The following is a 7,860-nucleotide window of genomic DNA, read 5'->3' as shown; positions in this document are numbered from 1 at the left end:
TATATATATATATATATATATATATATATATATATATATATATATATACACATATATATCATGAAGACATGGAGATGATTAACATGCAGTGACTGCCCTTTACATTTAACTCTCTATGCAACAGAGGATAATTTTGAACTCTAATCATCCTGTTCTACCTCAAAACTGCTGAGAATACAAAAATGCACCACCATGTCCATGATGCAGGGCCAGGAAGGGTACCAAAAGGGGAGCACTCTGCCAACAGAGTACATCCCCAGCCTTTGCTCTGTCTCTTTTTGATTGACTTTTCATTTTTTTCAAGTTTTTCTTAAACTTGATCTGTATCAAACCATACCTGATAGTACTTTTGTAATTCTGCTTTTCCCACCTTACAAAATAGACATGTCAACTCATCTCAAAGTTTAATTGAGATTGCAGACCTCCTGAGCAGAAAACAAGGGATCATACAAAATCTGGTGCAGATATTAAGAAAAATTAATTATGCTAATTATGCTGACTTTTGGTAAGGACAAATAGTTTCTATTGGATTGGATTTAATAAAATAATGATGGCACTAAACTGTCATTTGTTACCTCATGTCATATAACTATAAGTTTTATGATAGATAATTATGCAATCATTGCTCCATAATTTAGGAAATTCTCACTGATATTATTTAAAATGAATTTCTTTCATTCCCATCTAGTATTTTATATGAACTGTATTACTTCACACTAAAATTTACTAAAAATGCAAAGTATGATTTCATTTGAACAATATATAACATGCAGATATATGAGTTCATTTTGTCAATAAAATCCCCTTTTCTCATTTAAAACATGTTCCCAAAAGATATTGTATGTTTATTAAGTATAAGGTTTTGTAACAGAATCATTGTAGTTGAACTAATTGTGTTATGATGGCTACAATGAAAAACAGTCAGGTGATAGTCTCAGGGCATAACAGGAAATAAACATTTTTACAATATAAGTTTTTACATGATAATATAGCAAATATAAGGAGGCGATAAAAAAAAAGACTTTCAAACGTGAGAATACAGAGAGGGGAAAATGGCCACACTGCAGGAGAGTAAAGTCAAAGTGGATGTTGAGTTGAAATTAAGCAAAAATGAGCTGAAGAGGCATGTGAAAGCTGAGAAGAAACTGGAAGAGAAAGGCCAAGTAGAAAGAGCTCAATGAGAAACAGCTAAACCAGACTACTGCTGCTGCCACCACCAACCACACTGCTGACATTGGTATGGGTGCCGAGGAGGAGACTCTGGACCCAAATCAATATTACAGGATCCAAAGTCCAGCAGCTGAAGGTCAGTGAGGAGGACTCATACCCACCCAAGTACCATGTGGACATCTCATTCACTCAGTTCATTCAAGAATACAGTCACCTGCAGCCTGGGGATCACCTGACTAATGTCATCTTATAAGTGGCAGGTCACATCCAAGAGAGTCTTTGGGGGAAAATTCATCTTCTATGACCTTTGAGGAGAGGAGGTCAAGTTACAAGTCATGGCCAACTCCAGGAATTATAAATCAGAGGAAGAATGTGTTCATATCAATAACAAACTGCACCAGGGAGACATAATTGGAGTTGAGGGCAATCCCGGGAAAACCAAGAAGGGCGAGCTGAGCACCATCCCCCAGGAGATCACACTTCTGTAACCCTGCTTGCACATGTACCTCAGCTTCACTTTGGCCTTCAGAGACAAGGAAACAAGGTATCTTCAGAGATACTTGGACTTTATACTGAAAGAGTTTGTGAGGCAGAAATTTGTCATTTTCTCTAAAGATCATCACAGATATAAGAAGTTTCTTAGATGAGCTGGGATCCCTGGACATTGGAACTCCCATGATGAACATCATCCCTGAGGGAGTTTCAGCCGAGCCTTTCATCACCTATCACAATGAGCAGGAAAATGAACTTATGTATGAGAATTGCTCCAGAACTCTACCATAAGATGCTGGCTGTTGGTGCTATTGACAAGGTTTATAAAATTGGGCACCAGTTCTGGAGTGAAGGGATTGATTTGACATTCTGAATTCACCACCTGTGAGTTCTACATGGTCTATGGAGACAATCATGACCTCATGGAAATCACAGAGAAGATGCTGTCAGGGATGGTAAAAGGCATTACAGGCAGTTACAAGATCACCTGCTGCCCAGACAGGCCAGAAGTCCAAGCCTGTGGAACTTACTTCACTCCACCCTTTGGAAGAATGAGCATGGTAGAAGTGTTTGAGAAAGCCCTAGGTGTGAAGCTGCCAGAAACCAGTCTCTTTGAAATGGAAGAAACTTGGAATTTTCTTGATATTTCTGTGGCAAAGCTGTTGAATGCTCCCCACCTAGGACCCCAGTTGGCAAAAGCTGTTGAATGGCCCCCACCTAGGACCACAGTCAAGCTCCTTGATAAGCTTGTTGGAACATTCCTCAAAGTGACATGCATCAGTCCTACATTCATCTGTGATCACTCCAAAGAGGCACCACTCCAAAGTGGCACCACTCCAAAGAGGATTTAACTAAGCATTTTGAGCTGTTTGTCCTAAGAAGCCTACACTAAGCTGAATGATCCCATATGGCAGCAATAGATGTTTGAAGAACATGCCAAGGCCCAGGTTGCTGGTGATGATGAGGCCATGTTCACAGATGAAAACTTCTGCACTGCCCTGGAATATGGGCTGCCCCCAACAGCTGTCTGGGGCATGGGTATAGGTTGACTCACCATGTTTCTCACAGATTCCAACAAAATCAAGGGAGTACTTCTGTTTCCTGCCATGAAGCCTAAAGATGAGAAGGAAACTGCAACAGCCACTGAAACCCCAGAAAGCACAGAGACTTTGTCTAGAAGATACATACAACTATGGGGTCTGCATCTCAGAAGATCTGGTCTGAGGGAGCGATTCCTGTGTGGAACCATCCATCTGGCCACTGCAGTCCAACCACCACAAGAGAGAAGACCAAAGTGTGGATACTTTGATCCTTCTTAGAAGGGGGAACAAAATACCCATGGAAGGGGTTACAGAGACAAAGTATGAAGCAGAGACTGAAGGAATGACCATCCAGAGACTGGCCCACCTGGGGATCCATCCCATAAACAACCACCAAACCCAGACACTATTGCAGATGCCAACAAGAGCTTGCTGACAGGAGCCTGATATAGCTGTCTCCTGAGAGGCTCTGCCAGTGCCTGACTAATACAGAAGTGGATGCTCACAGTCATCCATTAGACTGAGCACAGGATCCCCAATGAAGGAGCTAGAGAAAACACCCAAAGAGCTGAAGGGGTATTCAGCCCCCTAGGAGAAACAACAATATGAACTAACCAGCAACCCCAGAGCTCCCTGGGACTAAACCACCAATCAAAGAAAACACACGGAGGAACTCGTGTCTCCAGCTGCATATGTAGCAGAGGATGGCCTAGTCGGTCATCAATGGGAAGAAAGGCCCTTGGTCCTATGAAGGTTCTATGCCCCAGTAAAGGGGAATGCCTGGGCCAGGAAGCAGGAGTGGGTGGGTTGGGGAGCAGGGGAGGGGGGAGAGGATAGGGGATTTTCGGAGGGGGAACTAGGAAAGCGGATAACATTTGTAATGTAAATAAAGAAAATATCTAATTTAAAAATTGACTAAATAAATCATATGTGATGGGAAACCTCAAAAAAAAGAATTTCTTTTTATTCCTTGTTACCAAATTTTTTTAAAAAGTGAAAATATATTACATTTGAATAAAGTATTCTGAGTTGAGGAGAATTAAAAATATGAGCCCATGAGGAATAGGTATAAAATGTCTGACTATTCCAAAGTTTGTTTTAAACTTTTAAATTCATAGCAGAAATTTTACCAGGATGAAAATTTGTTCTACAAAGTATGTTTTTTAAATATAATTTTGGGGGACTAGCTGGAGAGATGGTTCTGGAGTTAAAAGCATTTTCTGCTCTTTTTTTTTTTTAGGTTTTTTTTTTATTGGATGTGGGTGGGGCATTATGCTATGCACAGGCAAGCTGGTCTCCAGTTGAGCTGAGGTCTGAACCCCAGAAGGGTGATAATTCATCTACATGACAAGGTAGGCATTCTTTCATGTTCCTGGAACTCTGGACCCTGCCTAATTTACTGCCCCCCCACAGCCCCCACAAGAGAAGCATGACTAGAAATCATGTAGGCAATGGCTCAAGCTTCTGACATTCAGGCTAAACTCCTCCCCAGTTACCTAGCAACAGTAAAGACCATAAAAAGGGCTGTTCAGCCCCTCCTTGCTCTCTTACTTACCTCTCTCTTCTCACTCTAACCCCCTCACTCCTCTCTCCTGTCTTCTCTCCTCTCCTCTCTCCCTCTTATTACCTTTTCTCTAGCTCTCTCTCTCTCTCTCTCTCTCTCTCTCTCTCTCTCTCTCTCTCTCCTACCTTCCTATAACAAAGCTCTAAAGCCATAGAATTCTCTGCTTATCAAGGCCCACTACACTTGGAGGATGGGAGGATTGGATAGGCTTTCTCCTTTTTTTTTTTTTTTTTTGAGGCAATATATTTATTAGTAAATTACTTCAGCTGTCTAAAGGACAATTCAGGTTTGGATAGAACCAGCAGCAAAAATCATTTTTTGAAATATGGATTTGGCAGAGTAGTAAAGTTTCTCTCTTGTGTTTGACAATATAATTAAGACCATTTGCTTGCTTTCTGATTAGTAAATACTGCAAAGTAGAAAGCATACTTCTATAGTCATCTAAGAGGCTATAAGTTTAATTGATGTGAAATTAAGGTAAGAAAACATCTGAGCTTTGAGTCATTCCAAAGAACATTTAAATGGATCTAGTTTTTCTTCTCTTTAGAACTGAAAGAGGGTTATCCTTACTTTGTGTTCTCTATCTAATCCTCTTTTTTTATTAGATATTTTCTTCATTTACATGTCAAATGCTATCCGGAAATTCCCCTATACCTTGCTATCCCGAAATTCCCCCTGCCCTGCTCCCCTACCCATCCACTCTCACTTCTTGGCCCTGGCATTCCCCTGTACTGGGGCATATAAAGTTTGCAAGACCAAGGGGCCTCTCTTCCCAATGATGGCCAACTAGGCCATCTTCTGCTACATATGCAGCTAGAGATACGAGCTCTGGGGGTACTGGTTGGTTCAATTGTTGTTCCACCTATAGGGTTGCAGACCCCTTTAGCTCCTTGGGTACTTTCTCTAGCTCCTCCATTAGGAGCCCTGTGTTCCATCTTATAGATGACTGTGAGCATCCACTTCTGTTCTCCTAATGAGCTGTTTCTAATCTCCTCATAGAAGGCCTTCCTATGTTCCAGTCAAGATCCACTGTGTTTACTCTAGCAGGTGTGGGAAACTCTCTTCCCTCATCCTTCTCTCCCATAACCCTGGGACTTTAGGAAAGTAGCCCATGGGCTCCCAGGTTGAGCTGCCCCTTGGCCACCTCCCGAAAAGTAGGTCAGAGGCTTGTATGCCCACCAGGGGCTGAGTGGGAAGAGTCAGGCAGCCTTCCCACACCTATCTGTCCAGAGCATAGTTGGAACTCTGACAGAGCGGGGGGCCTTCCCCACTTCCTCCTCTTCCCCAGGGCCCCCTTTTTTAGTTCCCACAATTGGATATTTTCTTCACTTACATTTCAAATGTTATCCACTTTCCCAGTTTCCCCTTCAGAGCCCCCATCCCATCCTCCTTCCTCCTATCCCACCTCAGTACCCTGGCATTCAGAGAGGAACCAGGTTCCATTTCCTTTGCACAAGTGGGAGCAGCATTGCCATCTTGTTCAAACACTAGAGATCTGTTTCTAGGGGACTATTATTGTCAGCTCAAAAGTCCAGCAGGACCCTTCCCTCCTTCATAGGCCCGATGAGACATATTTTTTTTCTATACAGATCAGATTTGAATATATTGAAATCCTGTTGGGGTAAATGAACCCCTCCTCAAATTCAGCCCTTATGTTCTCTGATAGAGCTAGGGTCTCAGACAAATGTGGCTCCTCTGTCAGCTACTCACCACCAGCTCTCTCCATTTCATTGTGGACTTAACCATTAACCCAAAGACAAGCCACTGTTTGCCATGCATTCACTTACCCACCCATCCATCCATCCACCCACCCATCCATCCACCCACCCACCCATCCATCCACCCATCCATCCACCCACCCACCCATCCATCCACCCACCCATCCACCTACGCATCCATCCACCCACCCATCCAAATATGTACTAAGTGCTTTGTATGTGTCTGTGGCTATACTGACCACTTCGTCTACATCAATCAACAAAATAAAGATCTTGGCTCACAGAATATGTGTTCCAGCATGGAGGAAAGAACAAACATATTAAATCTGTAAATAATATCCTGTCATATATTATGTATTATAACTAAGTAATGTATCAAATACTGTTAAAAAAAAAAAGCAAGAGTGAAAAGAAAGGGAACACGCATTAACTTGGACTCACATTGGGCTGAAGATGTAGCTGAGTAGTAGAAGGCTTATCTGGAATTCATAAAGGGGCTGAGAATGAATGTTGATAACATATGCAAAATATGTCCATCATAGCTCTCCATATGTAGCTCCCCTACAGAGACAGCTCCTACTTAGCTTAGCTAAACCTATCTCCTTGAACTTATAAATCCTGTCTTCTTGGTCATCTGTATATAATAATTCTGCCTCCTTGTTCAAATCTATATAATAAACATGTTTTGTTTTGTTTTAAAATAGAACTTATTTTATTAAAGTACTTAATTACAGAAAAGCAACTTGGAATAAAAACCCCACCCAAACCAAAAAACAAACAAACAACCCAGGCTGTTTTAAACATAAAGGGGGGTACTGAATGGAATCAAAGTCCTTATGAGAGCTAGAGAGTTGGGGTGAGAATAACAGGGGACTTCAAAACTGCTCAGACTACTGGTGAATAGGTAGAAACTCTAGAAACCTCACAGCCAGTAGTGGATAAGTGCCAATTCCTTTTATGAGACTGTGCGAACCCTCACAATGAATTACAGCAAGGGTGGAGTATGGGAGTAAGGGGCATCCCCTACACTTCCTCCTCTGTAAGAGAGTGAGGAGCATCCTATATTTCTTCCTCTGACTCTCCAGAAGAGGAAGAATCAAGGTAATCCAGGTCAGGTATCAAGGCCTGCCAATGAGTGTTAGGACTATGACCCAAAACAGAGCTTAATGCAGGTAAGGAGCCTCGATCTTGTGACTTATTGGGGAAAGAATGGGAACTTGAAACACAGAACTGTGAGGAGGAAGAACTGGCACCTTTATAATACTGTGCAGGGAAGGGATCTAGACTACAAGGAGGGAAAGGGGAAGAGGCTCACTTATGAACTGGGCGCTTCAGAGGAGGAGAGCCTGTGGTTGCTCAGGAGGCTCTCCTTGGAGCTGCAGGCCTAGTGCAGGAGGACCAGCTCACTCTGATCAGGCTGGTCCTGATCTGGAAAACGGGCCTCCTCCTGCTTCGGCCTCGGCCTCGGCCTCGGCTTCGGCCTCGGCCTCGGCTCGGAGTGGCACGGCTGCTGCCTCTCTGGGAACTGGAGCTCGTGCTTCGGCCTAGGCCTCGGCTCGGGGTGGCATGGCTGCTGCCTCTCTGGGAACTGGAGCTCGTGCTTCGGCCTCGGCCTCGGCTCAGGGTGGCACGGCTGCTGCCTCTCTGGGAACTGGAGCTCGTGCTTCGGTCTCGGCTCAGGGTGGCTTGGCTGCTGCCTCTCTGGGAACTGGAGCTCGGGGTGGCATGGCTGCTGCCTCTCTGGGAACTGGAGCTCGGGGTGGTACGGCTGCTGCCACTCTGGGAACTGGAGCTCGTGCTTCGGTCTCGGCTCGGGGTGGCACGGCTGCTGCCTCTCTGGAAACTGGAGCTCGGGGTGGCATGGCTGCTGCCTCTC

General features: G+C 43.8%; 1 pseudogene; it reads left to right on the top strand.

Annotated features, from left to right (window-relative positions):
• Positions 1-1,052: 1,052 nt before the first annotated feature.
• Positions 1,053-5,374, top strand: LOC110286246 (annotated as a pseudogene).
• The last annotated feature ends 2,486 nt before the right edge of the window (positions 5,375-7,860 follow it).

Source organism: Mus caroli, chromosome X (assembly GCF_900094665.2).
Source record: "Mus caroli chromosome X, CAROLI_EIJ_v1.1, whole genome shotgun sequence".
Taxonomy (NCBI): Eukaryota; Metazoa; Chordata; class Mammalia; order Rodentia; family Muridae; genus Mus; species Mus caroli.
This window is presented reverse-complemented; position numbering and strand designations above follow the sequence as displayed.